This window comes from Myotis davidii, unplaced genomic scaffold (assembly GCF_000327345.1).
Source record: "Myotis davidii unplaced genomic scaffold, ASM32734v1 scaffold266, whole genome shotgun sequence".
NCBI classification, from domain to species: Eukaryota; Metazoa; Chordata; class Mammalia; order Chiroptera; family Vespertilionidae; genus Myotis; species Myotis davidii.
In genome coordinates, this window is record NW_006300032.1 from 1,752,520 (window position 1) to 1,771,593 (window position 19,074).

At 40.1% G+C, this 19,074-nt stretch overlaps 1 protein-coding gene across 1 annotated transcript in view; it reads right to left on the reverse strand.

Annotated features, from left to right (window-relative positions):
• HECA (hdc homolog, cell cycle regulator) overlaps nt 1-19,074 on the reverse strand; it is a 42,133-nt gene that overhangs the window by 16,519 nt on the left and 6,540 nt on the right. Inside the window, exon 4 of the mRNA XM_015572078.1 lies at nt 17,712-17,817. The gene's annotated coding sequence lies outside the window, so the exon portion shown is untranslated. The remainder of the gene's footprint in view (nt 1-17,711; nt 17,818-19,074) is intronic.

Genomic DNA, 19,074 nt, shown 5'->3' on the forward strand with positions numbered 1-19,074 from the left:
TAGATACACAACAGGTGTTTAGAAAGTCAGTAAATAAATGAATAATGCCATGCCTTTTTAAAAATTTCCTAAATAACCAAAACATCTAGGAAAAGACTTTGTAACTGTAAGAAACAGCAGTGGTGGCATTCAAAATGGCACGTGAGAAATTAGCAGTATTACCGAAACATTGGATTGCTTCCTGAAAGCTGTCTCTAACTTTACAAAAACCCCAGCTCTTAAGAATAGCTGTCCCACAAAAGGAATACAGGTTGATATGACACAACTAAACCTTAAATGGGGGAGCAGGTGAGAGGGGAGAAGTTAATCCCATGTTGACCAGGGCTTGTGCCACATACATCCCTTGGGACATTAGTCTAAGCCGTGATAGCCTTAATAACAAGCAATATGGGAAAATGTTCCTTTATGCAGTGTCAGCGATTTTTGAAAATGTACATAAGCCCTCAGTGCCAGTTTTTACAGCTTCACCCTCAAATATTCGGTATTCAGCATCTATTTGTCTCTGCCCAAGTAAAAATAATCAGGGCTCACCTCATCCTGGGCAGCAATCTCAAATAGTTTGAAGTCTGGACAACAGGATGACTAGGCTGAGGTCACGAGGGCAAAGTCTGTCACTCTCCCCAGCCTTCACATCCTCTACCTCTGCCCCCACCTATTAAAAGGGGAGTATCTGCCAGTAATCATTTATACTGACTGCCCAACAAACACAATCCCCTTGACAAACGTGCTCACACTAACAAGCACTGTAAGCCAGGCGAGGCCATCTTCAGCTTTTTACCCATAAAATTAAATGTTTCGCCCCTCTTAAAACAGTTGCAAGCATCGGGTAGGGAGTTTGGCAGGGAAGAGGGGTGAGGTGGGGACTTGGACCTACTCATCCTTGTAAACCCACTACTGTGAAAATCATATTAGTGTTTCATAAATGTCTTGTGGAAGAAAATTATCGCCCAATCAGATTCAGTACTCCAGGTGACCGCACGCTGGAGAACACAGCCTGACTAGGTCCAGATGAGCTCTCAACAGACCTCCTAGACCACTGGTTGAGGGGTCGAATGATCCTTTCACAGGGGTTACCTAAGGCCATCGGAAAACACATATATAATTACATATTGTTTTTGTGATTAATCACTATGCTTTAATTATGTTCAATTTGTAACAATGAAAATACATCCTACATATCAGATATTTACATGACGATTCATAACAGTAGCAAAATTAAAGTTATGAAGTAGCAACGAAAATAATTTTATGGTTGAGTCACAACATGAGGAACTGTATTAAAGGGTCGCGGCATTAGGAAGGTTGAGAACCACTGTATTACACTCAATCCTGAAATTCTTTTTGGGGCAGAGCCTGGCCCTCTTCCTCACTTCCTCAAACTTAACCTAATCTATTCCATTCTCCTTTGGTAGCCAATTACCAAACACAAATATCAGGGGTTTTGAACACCTACTTTATTACACTGATCTTTTCCATACTTTAATTCCTGTTACATGGGAATACATCTCCTTGCTTGCTGAACAAGTTCCACTCAGGGTTTGAAGTTCGGCAAGAGGAACTTCACCTCTAGCTTCCAGAGAGGCCACAGAGCTTGGGCACTGAGGACACAGGCTCTGGAGCCAGCCAACCGAGATCTTACTCTCAGCTCTGCAACTTACTCGTAATCAGATTCTGGCAAGTCAACCTCCCTGTGCTTCTGCTGTCTAACGTGTAAAAGGCAGGAAGAACAGTATCTACCTCAAAGGGTCCCCATGAGGATTAAAGGAGTTAAGGCCCTTTGAACAGCCTGGCATATAATAAGCAATTATTAAAAGCACTATCACTTAATGTGAAAACCAAATGATGTTGAATACATTTAGAATAAAGCTACAATCAGGAAGTGACCATCCAATCTCCACACATAAATACTAGTAGGTTCAAGAAATACATTTCTTCCCTACCACAAGCATGCACAAAACAATTCAGTAAATATTTACTGACACGTTTTAAAGAAACAGAAGCAGAATTCTCTTCTCTAACCCCTTAAAGATGTTCTCCTCAATGTCAGACAAGTAAATATGTTGTTACATGTTATTTTTCAACCTAAGTGATCTTTTCCAAGCCTAGGTAACAGGAATTCATAAAGCATGGTTGCATTTGATTCATGGGACGTGTTCCTGAAGAACTTAACTTAATTCAAGACACTACCCCACAGTCTGGGGGTAAAGTGTGGGGAAGGTATCCTCCAAACACATAAATCTGCAGTCGCCATGCAGTCTGGTGCTTTACTGATGCTTGTATTAGCAGCATTAGTTCTAATAGTTCCCAGTTGCATCTCATAAACTGACAGCATGGCATATCATACTGATTTTCAGCACCAGTATTAGCACACTTGGATATTCTGAAAGTTATAATAATGATCTAAATAACAGTTCATTCTAAAATAACGCAAATGTCACCAAAGTCCTTGAAGTTCAAAAAAAAAAAAACAACAACAAAAACAAGTGTTCACATACTGCCAAGGGTTAGTAGGTTTTTTTTCTAAGAAAAGGTGATGCCACTGGATAACGGAGCATTTTTATGATTCAGTCGACCTGCTAACTTTGAAAATATAAGATGGCTTAATGCATAATCTGGAGAAATGTGTCCGTTGAAATTATGCACATAATGTGAAGCTTCTATTAATATTATTTATGTCATTAGTTGAAATTTGCATAATTCAATTTGCAAAGCATGGGCTCACACTGTACTAGGAAATAAATCAGCAGGCTGCCTTTTCTCTTGTCGAAGCGTGATCTTGAGGGTGCGGGATCAGGGAGAACTCACCGCACCCTAGCACTCCATGTCCTGCACGCACTCACGCGAAGGAAAGGTAGGTGCAGAGGCTCTCAGGACCAAGTCACAATCTCCTAACACGGGAATAAAACTTCAGATACATCCTATTTCCATAGACTCCAAAAAAAAAACTCAGCACGATTTTCTAATTTTAAAGGATTTTTCTTGCTTCCTCTGAAACACTACAGAACTTGATTTGTTTCCCTTGTCAACTCAACGTCCTCCCCTCTGCCAGTACAGATATTCAAAATGTGGCCATAATAAAAACTCCTAAATCATATTTTCATATGTGACCCCTATTTACCACCTGAGTTACAGCACAGCATTCCCAAACATCAGCCTGCTTCCTCTCTCTTGGTGGGCCCAAATGGTACCTAGAGACCAAAGGCCCTGGTGGAGTGGGCCCCTCCCCTTACCTCTCATTCCCAATGGCCTCAGCTCAAAAGACAAATGACTTTACCTCCTTCCCGGTCTGTCCAACAGGTAAAACATATGGCTGCATGATTAGCTGGCAACATGGGTCATGTGCAGACCCGGTCACAGAATACAAGCCATAATTCACTGCTGTTGAATACTTTCCAAAAGCTCTACTGAGGGAAACAAATTTTAAGAAAGATTTCATCGATGATGTCCACACACTCCTGTAGATCAGATTCCAGTGGGGAGGTCTGGCCTGCAGTGTGTCTTATTAAACCAGTACAAGGCTTTTTGTCATGAAATGTAAATGTAAATGCAAATGCCTTTTAGGTGCATCAAGTACTCTCTGATCATCTAGGCCTCCCCCCGCCCCCGAGCCTCACTCATGTATTTATTTCTGTGCCAGGACCATAGAGGTACTTGGGCATGTGACTCCTCTGTCCCTCAGGGAAGCCAAGTGCCACAGAGCTGGTTACCAGGACCACAATGCTCCATTCCCTGGTCAGACTGCTCTTAATGACGTGAGCAAACCCAAGAAATTTGTTTTATTTATGGAAGGGTATTGTCACGCACATCGTTCGGTATTTACAGTGTCTTAGAAACGGCTAAGTGATGGGTGTTGCTTTTTTTAATCAGGTGGACACTGCAGAACATACCACTGCTTCTGTCTGCCTCATCCCTCTGTGTGCTAGAAATCTAAAAGCCAAATTTGTGACCTGCCTCTTGGAATGACTCAGGATATCCACTTGTTTTCTAATAGTACTGCCCTATTACTAATATTCTCACATTTATTATTTATCTTATAGTATTACATGTATTTTTGAAAGCCACTTTATTTTTGGAAGAAGGAAGGTACAAATGATCAAAACAAAAATCCATTTGTCACCTCTTCCCATAACTTTCAACTCAGTTTTGCCTACTACATGTTAATCTGTACTTGACATGTACCAAGGTCCTCCTCTCCCTCCTACTTTCCAAAGTCTGTAGAGAAGGGTGAGAGGAGTGAAAGGGGAGGCCAATGCTGACCCACTGGTGCCAAGCGCCCCACAAACACAGCACCTTTCCTGAATGGCTACCATCTCTGCCACGCCCCTTGCTGGCTCCTCAGGGAAGCACCTGTGGCACAAGCATAAGAGCACATGAGAGCTCCTGGTCCTGCAGGCACTCACCTCACCCATCCCACACCTCTCACCATCTCCGCTTGGCTCAGCTCCCTCAGCTTCACTCTGCCATTCATACCTGAGCCTCCACCTATTTCCATCTCACCTGCTTTCTCTCTCAGCTCTTCTCTCAGACACATCTTAGGCTGGCTCCTGTCACTCAGTGCTCTGCCAGCCAACTGAGTCCCCACCCCAATACTTCTTGCCCCACTTGGTCCATGCAGTTCCCCCCAACCCCCACCTGCTCCCAGCCTCAATGGTGATATTAAGACATAGTGAGGTAGGCTCGGATTCTTCCCAAATCTACCCCACCTTGTCTTCTTCCAAGAGGTCCCTTCTCCTTGGCTGTAACCTACAAAGCCTAGACTCCTTGGGATGCTGTTATCCTCCTCCCTCACCTATCAAATCTGTGAGTTCATTTCCAACAAATATGAAAAGGAGAGTCTCATATTTACCTGTGAGACTAGATCTATGAGGAGAGGCAGAGGAAAAAGCAATGATTGGAGAAATGACAAGAGATAAAGATGTGACCACATAATCTGAACCTGCTGCTGGATCATACCACTATTGACAACTAGAGTCCAACGGATCCCATCTTCTTAGGATGGCTACTTAGGAAATGTCAATGTAACAACTTAGAAATATAAATTAAAACCACAATGAGATATCACCTCCCACCTATCAGAATGGCTGTCATCAATAAGTCAACAAACAAGTGTTGGAGAGGATGTGGAGAAAAGGGAGCCCTCATGCTCTGTTGGTGGGAATGCAGGCTGGTGCAGCCACTATGAGAAACAGTATGGAGGGTCCTCAAAAAATTAAAAATGGAACTGCCTCATGGCCTAACAATTCCACTTCTGAATACATATCTCGAAAAACCCAAAACAGTCATTCAAAAGAATATATGCCCCCTATGTTCATTGCAGTGTGATTTACAATAGCCAGGATATGGAAGCAACCTAACTACACATCAGTAGATGAGTGGTGTGAAAAGCTGTGGTACATCTAGATAATGGAATGTTACTCAGCCATAAAAAGGAGATGAAATCTTGCCATTTGCATCAGCATGGATGGACCTACAGGGTATTATGCTAAGTGAAATAAGTCAGACAGAGAAAGACAAATGCCATATGATTTCACTTATATGTGGAATCTAAAAAGCAAAATAAATGAACACAGAAACAGACTCATAGACATAGAGAGCAGACTGATGGGTATCAGAGGAGAAGGGGCCTGGGTAAAAAAGGAAAAGGGATTAAGCACAAATTGGTAGTTACAAAATAGGCACAGGATGTAAAGTACAGCACAGAGAACACAGTTAATAATATTGTAATAACTGTGTATGGTGCCAGATGGGCACTGGGAATACTGAGAACACTTATAATCTATATTATGATCAAACCACTCTGCTGTACACCTGAAACTAATACAAATAATATTCAATGTAAATTGCAATTGAAAAGTTTTTTTAAAAATTTTTTAAAAGAAATGTCAATGTAAAAACTTAATAGTGAGAATAACAAACTATTGCTCTTATCTGGGCTTTATTAATGGCATTAGTAATTATAATAGTAACTTGTTTTAACCAGTTAACTGCCACGATATTTTGAATTTAATTTAAAAAGTTCTGCTGCTTGTGTCTATAGACGCTTACGGCGTACAAATGGTTAGTAATACAAAAAAAGTCATTTTATTGGTAAATTAATCCTATAATGTAGTCATATATAAGAATTTCAAGAAAAATAATTCTTAAATATAAGAATTGGTAAAATTATATATGTATACTCATATATAAGAACTATAAGGAAAAATAAGTTTATAAAAGATGTCAATTGAAATAAGGCACACATATTCATTTATGTGCATGAGCTTATTGTCTATGAATAACTAGATATAGCCTTATCCCTGAAATTCTATATACATGTACATGTGTACATATTATGCACTACTCTAGATGCAATATTACTTTCACGGTGAACAAGGAAAACCCTTGCATTTTACTTTCATTTACTTTAATACAAAAAATCCAAAATGCTTTCATAGGAAAATTGCTTATTATCTTCTTATACTTTTTGCAAACAGAAAACTATGAAACAAAAAGAAAAGACAAGGGCTTGAATTTATTTTAAACCCAAACTAGTCCTCAAAAGCGAGTTATGGTTTCACTAACCAGGTTCTTTAACAGTTAAATTTTAATCTCATGATCCCTTGTGAACCCCAGTCATTTTTTGCCTTGATTACAACTGCCAGTAAACAACTGTTTACTTTTTGGGTTGCCCTTTCTCGTGTCACTCTTTGAATGTTGACCAGCTCAGTGCTATTTGGAATTCTGAGCACGTTCTCTAAGACACTAGTCAGCCCTTGCCTCCCTGCTTGGCATCAATGCAAATTCAGGGCATCTTCTCCTGGCAGTGACACAGGATTCTGAAGCTTGCCAGTCTAGCAGGTTTGCTTCATCTTTTTTCAAACACTGGAGTAAACAGAATGATGAAAAATACATAGAAGAATAAACACAAATGAGTATTTGGAAACAGAAAATATTGATAATGCTCTATGCATAGATGTGATGACATCAGCATCCCCAGTTTCCTCTTTTCTGTTCCTGGAATGAATGTATATTATTGCCTTTAAAAAAAAAAAAAAAAGCCTTTGCATTTTTCAGGATATTAATAAACTTGTTTGGGCAAATGTATGACTTTTTTTAAAAAGCTATCATTTAATCAGAACCCTGCTCTAGGAGACATAATAAGGGCACCAGGGTTTAGCCCTGGCCAGTGTGGCTCAGTTGACTGGAGAATAGTCCAGTACACAGAAAGGTTACCTTAATTCCCACCCGGTCAGGGCACATACCCAGGTTGTGGGTTCGATCCCCAGTCAGGGCTTGTGCAGGAGACAATCAATCAATGTTTCACTCTGACATTGCTGTTTCTCTCTCCCTCTCTCTCTAAAACCAATAAAAACATGTCCTCGGGTGAGAATTTAAAAAAATAAAAAACAAAACACCAGGGTTTGTCAACACTTACTACAGAAGAAAGAAATTCATGGGATCTGAAAATGAGCCAATTACAGCCAGCAATCAATGTGAGACGATTCAAATGATGTGTCTGAAACCCTGTTATGTGCCCAGTGCGGAGTGCAGAGTTGAACATAGGGATGGAAATGGTGGCGAAGATCATAAGCTATACTATGTTCCTATTTCCTTGAGTAACTTACATTTTTGTTGAACACTGGACACTGTAAATACATAAGATGGCAACTCCGGAAATCAGTTCCTTCTACTCACTGGATATACTATTGGTACTGTTGTTTATGTAGTAACTTAACTAGACTAATACGGCAAAGTCTGTATTATTTAACCATGGGCAACCACTGGAGTGTCTGCTCAGTCAGCTTAGTGAGAGTGCTGGATCACAGAGAACTATACAGCACGCACCCTGAAGGAAAGGTAGGACCCAGAGTTCTCAGAACCAACTCAGAGTCTTAAAATGGGAACAGTATCCCAGGTTAAATGTAAGTGTGCATGAGTGTGAGCATGTATGTGTGCCTATATGTAACTGCAGAGAAACTGTCCAGACCACTGTTAAACTAACCCATTTTTAAAGACTCCAAAAAAGACAGAACTTGATTTATTACCCTTGTCAGCGTCCTCGCCTTGGCCATAATAAAAACCCCTAAATCTTATTATCATATGTGATCCCTATTTACCACCTGAGTTACAGCACGGCATCCCCAAAATACTAGCCTGCTTCCTCTCTCTTGGTGGGCTCAACAGTACCTGGAGACCAAAGGCCATGGTGGAGTGGGCCCCTCCCCTTACCTCTCATTCCCAATGGCCTCAGCTCAAAAGACAAATGGCTTTATCTCCTCCCTGGTCTGTCCAACAGGTAAAACATATGGCTGCATGATTAGCTAGCAACATGGGTCATGTGCAGACCAGGTACCTGTCACACAATACAAGCCATAATTCACTACTGTTCAATACTTTCCAAAAGCTCTACTAAGGGAAACAAATTTTAAGAAAGATTTCATAGATGATGTCCACACACTCCTGTAGATCAGATTCCAGTGGGGAGGTTTGGCATGCAATGTGTCTTATCAAACCAGTACAAAGTATTTTGTCATGAAATGTAAATGCAAATGCCTTTTAGGTGCATCAAGTACTCTCTGATCATCCAGGCTTCCACCCCAGTAAGTCTCCCACCCTGACATCGCCCAGGAGCTCTGTGTGTGTGTGTGCTGGGGCACTTCTTCATTGCTTCAACAGTTTATGTTTCAACCATTACTTTCCTACTTCTGCAGAGCCTCAAGGGCAGCCAAAGAGAGAATGAGGGCCTCCTCAGGTCTTTCCTGGGTATGCACACTGGTCTTCCAAAGCACCAGGAATATGTCAGAGCTTTTCAAAGCTCCTACGGATCTCTCACTCACAATATAACTTCATTAAGTTTTTGGCCCACCTCTTGTTTGCCCCCGCTGGTATCACTGCTGCAGGCAGTGGCCATATTAAACAATTACTGCTGACTGTTTTCAACAGACACCCAAGGATAGGACTTTTACCACTGGGTGATCTCTGAGTCAGGTCAAATAAAGCCTCTGAATGAGGCTTTATCAGGGGGCTTCCAAGAAGGTCAAACAGTGACAGTTCTCTAGGTCTAGGCTTTGGGGCAGCTCTTAACCTATTCTTCCCTCTCCAAGGACTACTATACTGTTTGTTTTAAAGCTACCGGACGCTGGGGAGGAGTAGGAATAGAGCAAGTTAACATACACAAAACTCACTGTTCTTTAAGAAGTCAGTCATTTCCCTTGAATGAACACTCCTGGGATTATTGGTTAATTTCCAGATTTCTGAAAAAGTTATTTTGATCATTTCTGCTAGTGTTCTCATTGTCTTTATGGAGAAGCAGACTTCTAGAAGTCCTTATTCTGCCATTCCAGAAGTGCTTCTCAATATAAATTTAAGTTTACATACATTTTTTATAGAAAAACATGATCGGATGATCAATAAAGAGCTTTCAAGCAGGACAATACTCCATCTTAGGATCAAATTCTGGGGGGGGGAAAACTGAATAGAAATGAAGAAAAAAATGTAAAATTTCTCATTATTATTTTTAAGAGCTGATAATGGTTATCAAATTAATGTATTTGTATTCTGTTTTAGTACATTTAAATGGAAATGTTTACAATTAAATGGAAACTATACCCTTTAGATTTATGTAAACCTTTAAAAAAAAACACTGATGTGACGTCAAATGTGCAAGGACGACTCTGTGTTTTCAAATTCTTTTAGGGGATAAAAAACAAAAAGTCTGACCACCACCTTCATATCAGCCTTCTGAAAATTACACTATGATTATCTCATACACACATTCGGGCACTTCAGAAACCCCCAAACTAAAGTCCCAAGTCCTTTGGATACATTCAAGGAACTCCACAATCAGGCCTCCTCCCTTCCACCTGATCGTCCACCAGGCCCAGAGGCAAAACCTCTGCTTCAGCAGGGACCCAAAGCGGGTTAGAAGAAGCGGACACAGACTGGTTAGAAGACTAACTCCATCCCGCTGGTTCCCCACACCACCACTTACTAGGTGCCTAAAAATCATTTCTTAATTAACCGGAGAATATTTTTTAACTGAAAACTAAGGAGGTTTTTAAATAAATTTTGTCAAATATTTTGAGGCATCTTCTCCTACCAAAAATTTTTAAAAGACACTAAAGCTGATATATAAAGAAAAGTTAAAACAAAAATATTTTTTCAACTTGTTTCAATTAGCATAGGAACTATAGCAAGCTCACTTAAGCATATCTATCTTAACCTCTGATTTAGCTTATCCTCCCTTATGTTACTGTAATGTAAGGCAGCTCCAAAATGGGTAGCAAGTTGAGTACATGGCGATTACAATCAATTAAACATTTTTTTATGCTTAGAGTAGGGTTTAAACACAAGACTTTACTCAGACAAACCACTCTATCCAAATAAGCATGGAAGCTTCACATTAAAAAAAAGAGCCCTACAACTATATTTAACAACTTGGGCTTTTAACACTCAATATATTTAGTTTATTCCCCTAGACCCACTCTTTTCTTACTTTCAATTAAAACTCACAAGCCTACCACGCCTCAAATTCACACTAAGCAGAAAGCTATAAGTTTCTATTTTACCTAATTTTTATTCCCATTCTGGCCTCAATACTCTGATAACAATATATCAATATTGACATATAAATATATCTTTGTTGTCTATAGAGTAGAAATTCATATTTTCCTTAACTAACAGAGGCCATGTCAGGAACCAAAACGACATGGACCCAAAATAAACCTAATTTAGGCTGAAAATCAGGATGAAGATAATGTTCATAGTTATTCCTGAATGTTTCTTAAAAATACCGAACTTCCACAAACAGAAATAAGCAATCCCTTGGTTCAGATTCTACAAACTCTTCCTGAGCCCGCTTCCAGGTGATCCTTCAGTGGTCTGCCCAAGGTCATTCAACGAGTAAGTTTATTCAAAATGTTCAATACCAAATGAATCCTCAGAATCACTTAAAAACTAGATATAAGGAAAACCAAGTTAAAGAAGCAAGTGCTTAAACCCAACTACAATATAAAGATTTCCTGACCTCAATCTTTGCATTCTTTAAAAACAGAGATAGACAATGAGGTAAATCTACTCAAGCTAATAGAATTGCTAAACTGAAGAAAAATAAGTCATGAGCAAAGGTCTACTTGTCAATCAATAAGAATAAAGCAATTTCCTTGAAAACAATGTAAAGAAAAAGGATTCTACCAGTACAGAGACTATCAAATTGGACAGCAGAAAAAGCACTGACATTGAGAAACAAAAACTCAGCCTGCCTTTCCTGGACCCTGTTTGGTCAAAGAACTGGGTCAACGTACCAACTCCCAGGATGATTTTAAGACTACTGTACTTAAAACCAATAACACCCCAGCACAAAGTGCTCAATTCATTTCCCTACCTTTGTTTTCCATGTACCTTTGCTGCCTTACTGAACTCCCCGAAAAATATACTTTCTGCTCCCTACCCTCTCTTCAAAATAAACCTGAGAAAATGTATATAGCGATCCCTCCCATCCTAGCAGTCACGCTGCTGGGATTAGGCAGAAAGACAAAGCTTTTGCCTGGGGCCATACTGCAGGCCAGTGCTTCAGCAACCAAACAAGTTACAGAATCTGTTTCAACAGGGAAAGACTTGTCAAAGAGAAGGCGTGTCTAAATCTTATACATACCTCAGTAAAAATGAAAACTAGACTCACAAATCAGTCATGTCTTAAGTCCTGGCCTAGCAGTGCATCATCTAAGTACACTCACACAGCATGTTATGATATGACTTGTTTTCAAGAGAGCATCTCATAATATTTCCTACTGCAAAGTTTAGATCCCATTGATATATTATTAAGCCAACGATGTCGTGGGGTTTTTTTGTTTTGTTTTTGTTAATCCTCACCAGAGGATGTTTTTTCCCATTGATTTTTAGAGAGATAGAAGGGAGGGTGGGGGAAAGAGAAACATCCAGGTGAAAGAGACACAGTGATTGGCTTCCTCCTGAATACACCCAACTGGGCTGGAACCTGCAACCCAGGTACTTGCCCTTGACCAGGATCCAAACCTGCAACCTTTTGACCTTTTGTGTGCAGGCCAACACTCTAACCACTGATCAACAATGGCCAACATGCCGGTATTATCCTTTTAACTAGACATTCATTCCTTTCCCAATTACTAACTCTTACAGAACACAGATGTAATTTTACGGTATGATCATTATCAAAGACTCAAAACTATTCATTTCTAAACTAGAGGGAAAAAGTAATATATCATTTATAAAACAGCAAAAATATCTAGAAATCTGGCCATAAGAGAATTTGCCATATTACATAAAATTCTATTAACATATGTAAGTATATACAAATGTACAGATGATTATATTTCCAATGAATTCTAAATAATATTTCCATATCTGTCAAGAGAAAAACATTTCAAATTAATTCTTTAAAAATTCTTCCAAAATTCTTCCTGATGTGGCTCAGCAGTTGAGCAGTGACCCATGAATCAGGAGGTCTCCAGTTCGATTCCCAGTCAGGACACATGCCTGGGTTTTGGGCTTGATTCCCAGTAATGTGCATGTAGGAGGTAGTCAATTTATGTTTCTCTCTCATCGATGTTTCTCTCTATTCCTCTCCTTCCCTCTCTCTCTAAAATATATATATATATTTTTAAAACTTCTTCCAAGTATTCCTTAGATTACATATCTCATAGAATGTTAAAAAAAATGTTATTAGAAAAACTGATTTATACCAAAGTCAAATTTCTTAATATGAATATATCAAAGGTGAAGCTTACAAATTGTTTTTAATCAATCAAATCCCAAGAAAAACAAAGACTCAATATAAACACATTGATATATTTACGTATATATACACATGCCAAGTAGCACATGCCTATACAAATTACTATGAATAACTCCATAATACATTTTGATATATTCACAATTCTATTAATTTATTTTTTGAGGTAACCATTGGTTTATAACATTATGAAAGTTTCAGGTGTGCAACACTATAAACTGACATCTGCATGAACCAGATCATGCTGCTACCAAGTCTAGTTTCCATCTGTCACCATACAATTGACCCCCTTTACTCATTTCACCTTCCCTCCACCCGCTTCCCCTCTGGTAACCACCAATCTGTTGTATGCCTCTATAAATTAGTTTTTGTTTTGTTTTCTTTCTTCTTTGTTTTGTTTTCATTTTTCTTTAATTTAAAATGCAAAATCTAAAAAGAAGGAAACAAATTAAAGTCATATGTAAGCCTTTTAATGTTTTTACAATAACACTTAAACTCCCACTCTCTAAGGCAAAGAGCAGAAGGCAGAAAGGCCTGAAGTTAATCAAAACACGAACTATGTTGAGTCATGATTACAAATACAGGCAGGCATCTACTCAAAAACCATGTAGTACAATAGGCCAAAAGCAAGGCTCTGTTAATCAAATGGTTAAAATCACAGTGGAATCTGCTGTTATAATGAAACCTGGGTACAGAATGATTCACAGATCACAAGAAAAAAAATCCCCAAGTCAGCTATACTTACACTGGTAAAAAAAGAAAAAAGAAAGAAAGAAAGAAAGAAAGAAAACAAAACCCTCCCCAAGGCTTCAGCTGCCATAGTCCTTCCCTACTCTGGGGGTCAGAAAGGTCTTTTTCAGAAACTACAGAAAAGCTCAACTCATTCAAGGAGCTGGACTTACCCTGAGGCCAGCAGGCAAGCACTGCGGTCTCTGGGAAAATCCACACAGCAAGAACTCCCAGATCTGAACTTAAAGAGAAACTAAAAGCTCCCCCAAGGAAGCTGAATACGGATTTTAGGAGAGCATCTGCTGCAAACTCCACCGGGGAAAGCCAAGGTCTGCCTGGGTTCTTCCAACTAACCAGAGTGTGCATTTCATTACAAATTGGGAAGCAGCCACGCTACCACATGACAAACCAAAAATCAAAAACCCAACCAGAAAGCACTAAAAACCCCAAATCTTGACACAACTATTTGCTTTTTCAAACACCTCTACAGTTTGTTTGTAAAAATTTAGTCTCAAACAATGTCATGTTATCCTCACTTTCTAAAGATAAGAACATTTATACTCAGAAAGGCTCCTTGGCCTGGCAAAATGGCAGATCTCAAGCTCTAACCAAATCTCCAATCTCACTCCGTAGAACAAGCAGTTTGGGAACCTTTCCCAAATCTCAGACGTCGGAAAAGCCCAAGGGCTACCAAATCAACATGATGTGTGGGGTGGGAATACACTCTTGTTTCAACTGAGTGCTATGGTCTCATCTTATTAACATACAAATGATATTTCAATCCAAATGCCAGCATGAGAAAAACTAGAACTTTCTTATGATTCAGCATTTACGTTTGCTATCAAAAGGAGGTCACGGGCAATTTAGCCTCCTTTTGCAGCTTGGTTGTTGAGAAGAGGTGATAAGGAAATAATGGGCCTTTATGTAAAAGTTTCAAAGTCCTGGGAACTGGCTGGAATAAAAAACTTCAAGGGGTTTTAGAAATGTACAGAAAGTGATAGGTGCTGAGCACTGAAGCTCGGCTGTCAATAGGTCAGTAGTGGTCAGGGAAGCTGAGGGGCAAGAGGTCAGAGAGGGCGGCAGGAGTTGCAACCAACTCGGTGAAAGAGCCTCTAAAATCAAATACAAAAAGGAAACAGATCCTCACAAGTGTAACAGCATTACTGTGCACTGATGCCCAAGTGAACGCAGTCACAAATGTTATGCCATGCCCAACCACTTTTCCTACATGCAGTTTCACAGACAACCTGCCTCACTCTCCCCTATCTTCCTCTTGAAGTTCTCTCTCCATGTGGATGTTCTGTGATCATACAAAACTGTAACATTTCTAATGAATGAAAACATATTAAACAGCAAAGAAACAACCCATAAAACAGGGGAAAATGTACATCAAAAAGTATCCTGGGCCCTGACTGGTTTGGCTCAGTGGATAGAGCGTCAGCCTGCAGACTGAAGGGTCCCAGGTTCGATTCCGGTCAAGGGCATGTGCCATGTTGCGGGAACATTCCCAGTGGGGGGTGTGCAGGAGGCAGCTGATCGATGTTTCGCTCTCATCGATGTTTCTAGCTCTCTATCCCTCTCCCTTCCTCTCTATAAAAAATCAATAAAATATTTTTTTTTTAAAAAAGTGTCCTGAATATACAAAGACCGATGCAGATCAATAAAAACCCAAATATCCCATTAGTGAAATGGACCAAAAACACAAACAGAAAAAAATGCAAACGAGCAGTATACATAAAATCCAACAGATACAAATAACAATGGGGGGGGGGTTCATCCATCCAAAAATGGTTATTAAAATCCATGCTGAGGAGTGTGAAGAAAGGAACACTCCGTGCTGGGCCAGTGCTAGCATAAAGAGGTTGAACCCTTTCTGGAGAAGGGGTTGGCCAGGTGCACCAAAGCCTGAAAAACTGCAGGCCTTGTGACCAGCGATCGCTCTTCGAGGACTTTAGCCTAATGAAGATAATCAGTTCTCAGTTCTGAAACGTGATCCATTCAGAACAGAAAGTGCCCGTTCAAATGTTCACAGTCTCCACAATTACAAGGACAGAAGTCCTATCATGAGAAGGAATCAGATCATGAGTACACAAGGTGTGGGCAAAGTGCTTCCTTGCTCAGGTCTTTTCTTGTTTTACAAATTTAAATTTCAGCTCAAGTGTCAAAACGATAAGCATGAGACCTTTGAAAAGTAAGTTAAATGGCTCTATTGCTTCCGTGGTTGTTTTATACTGAATTTAAGTCCTCTACTTAAAAACTTCATGTTTTATGCACACGTGTGTGTGTCAGTCAAGTTGAACCCAACATCAAAGAGGATCCAACTGTGGCATCGGGCCACATCTGCCTTCGCTGAAGGAGAGGCAGCTGTCTCAGGAGCTCAGTGTCGTCCTCAAACCTAGACTGCAGACTGCTAGGTGTCACACCGGGTCTTAGGAAGCTCTCAATAAAGGGCAATGACAGGACCATCATCGTTCCTATCACTGGGAATGGTCACTTCTCCTTTCTTTTGATTCTATGGGTTTTGAAGCACCAACGCACCTACCACCCAGGAAGCTAACCTTTCTGGCTTCTGTACTGCAAAACCTCACCTGGACGTATAAAACTGAAGGCCTAACAGAGTCAGACCACACCACTACAGGGCTAACGTTACGGCAGTGTATACGTAAGTGCTGCCAGATAAGAAGAGATCTGAGGAGCTGGAAACCAGTGGAAAGAATTCTTGGAGCTGCCTCGTGTTAGGCGTGCACGTTCTTGCCTTTACCACTGGAAGACGCTTCCTATTCTCGATGCCAGGCTCTCTCCATGGCTTCTGGCACATTGTGTGTGTTCATTAACAACCGTCACCAACCATCCCAGGCTCAGTCTCTCAGGTTACAAACTGCACCTGCTGCCAATCAAAAATAGCCAGAACTTGCTTCTGTACATTCCCCAGTTTGTTTCCATTTCTCTCCAGACATTGAGTTTTGTCGGGCATAACAAGGAGAGTGTCACTTTAATAAGAAATTGTGTTATAACAGAGTTCTACTAAGAATCATACTGAAATAATCATTACATTCAGGACCGCTGATTTAGAAACCTAAAATAGATGGTGATTCAATTTCAGCATCAATGTCAAAAGATTCTCCAGAGTGCTTTAACTTGAAGAGACATGAGGTAAAGCATCAACAAACTTGGGCTTACCCTTAGGGCAAAATATACATTTTAAAATTTAGCAAATATCTCCCTTACTCATGAGCAATTTGATATCCTACTAACTTTTGTCTAAATTCATCCTCTTTATCAACTTTATAAAGTCATATGCCTTAAGGCTCTCTCTTTCTAATAAATTTCCAACGAAATGAAAAATAAAAATCCTGAACTATGATACTGATCTATAATTGCTATTATAGGGGTAACATGATTTGAGTTGCAATATATTTTGATGGGGTCCAGAATATGCCATTGTGGCCTAAAAACTATTTTGAGCTGAAGACATTTGAGTTCCCGAAATCTCCAAAAAGAAAGGCCTCTCAAAAGAACTCAATTGTCATAAATCCCCTCCCGAGAAGCAACCAGGGAAGACTGACTCTTATCACCAGAGATTAAGTCTCCACACCACACTGAACCGCACGTTGTCGCAAAACTGTCCTATCTCCTAGCTATTCTCTCAGAACCATTTGTCTTTCCAAGAAGTTATTTGTCTTCCTAAAGGTGTGCTTTCTCTCCCTCCCCTTCTATTATTAGGTCATTTGTTTTCCCATAAGTGCCCTTCTCCCCTCCCCTTCTCCTATGAAGATGGTATATATGCCACAAATTCTAACTCCTAGCCCCTATGAGTCACATATTTTTTCTGTGATTAAATCTGATTTTTCTCTCTGCAATCTATCTTTTGTCAGTTTAATTTGCAGGCCTCCAAATACTAAACCTAAGAGGGTAGAGAAAAAGTTTTTCTTCTCTGACAATTTAAATCTGTGAAATACACTGTATTATGAGTATATATGAGAACCATACTAACTTTCTTATTGATTACAGTCTAAACAATTACATGATTAACATTTAAAACTTCCTCTTTATGTCTTCCTCTTTCCTCACTTTTCTTTAAGCTTCCTCTTGATCTGTCTTGTTTCTAACTTTAATTCCTGCAACTGTTTTCAAATATTATCCTCATAAGTATAATTTAGCAGAAATAATTTGTTTCCCTTTCTACTTGATAAATCAGAACATATAATTATTAAGTAATACAAATGCTACTCACTTTTAGTCAGTTTATAAAAACCTCTCAAGTACAATCAAGCTAAAACATCATGTTGATTAAATAAAGCAAGTTGCTATTTCACCAATTACTGAAAACTGGAAGCATTCTGAAACACAGAATTAAAACACACATATCGTCACTTTGTACAAAACAATTACCCTCCCCCCCTCATGAGTTTGTTGCTTTAAAACTGATTTGATGATGATAAAAGCAAAATGACAAACCAAGATAATTAGTCCAACCTGGCATAGAGATATACTCTTTGTAGCAAAGTATGAAAAATAAACCACAGGGACAGCCCTACCCCGCGCCCCCCGAGAAAAGCCTTTCTGTGCCCCTGTGGCCCCAACCGCTCCCTTGGCATTTGGTTCTCTGAAGTTAACCTCAATTAGCTCACCTCCTATGGCTCGGAAGCACAGGGATGCCGGTGCCCACAATTAAGACACACTTCGCACCGGCAGCCTTGGGGGACACTGTCACCCTGCTGTGCAAAAACAGCACCATGTATGTGCCTCCTGCCTACTGCCTTACTGAAAACCACAATCAAGGGTCCACGGCAGGCTGGACTGCCAATTCTGGACTAGCTTGTCAACAATCTATATTTATTTCCTTTTGCAGATGCAACTGACCTTGTCCCTGCCGACATACCTCAGGGGTAGTTCTGCACTGGCTACAGAACATCCAGACTTGACTGCCTGGCTGGCTCCCTCCTTTTCCATCCTCACGTCCTACCTCGAACCAGCTACAAACTCCTGGCAGCAACCAGAACTCCAGGCTCTTGCCCACCTCCCTCTGATTGAAACATCCTTCCTCCGTTTGCAGAGCTAACTGCTTCTCTTCCTGCAAGACTTGGCTCAGCTGTCCCTCCGCCGGGAAACAAACTATTCTTCCCACTGGGCACCCATAGCACATTATCGTGTGCCGGGAGCCAGTCCATCCTTGCTGTTTCAAGGGACCTGGCGTATATGGCATACTGTTCTTAATATGTTTGCTCACCTTCTTGGCGCTATGTGTTTTAACCAAGGTCACTTCTCTGAGAAAGGTTGTTTCCCCAGTAAGGATTTTCCCCCTGAAGTTAGGAAGGGAACAAAACCCCTTAACTAAGTGCCAGGCGGGTAATTAATCACTTTAACTACGAACAATCATTTTTCTTTACTCCCTGGAATGGAGATAAGAAACGCCCTAACCTTTGGAATAGAGATTGATAGGATTAGAATCAACTGGAATAAATACAGATGCAACAAGACAACAGGACACAGAACTTAGGACACAGAACTTAGAAGACAGAACATAGAAGACAGAACCTAGAAGATAGAACCTACACAGAACCGAGAGCCAGAAGAACTTCGCTGGAGAGAACATG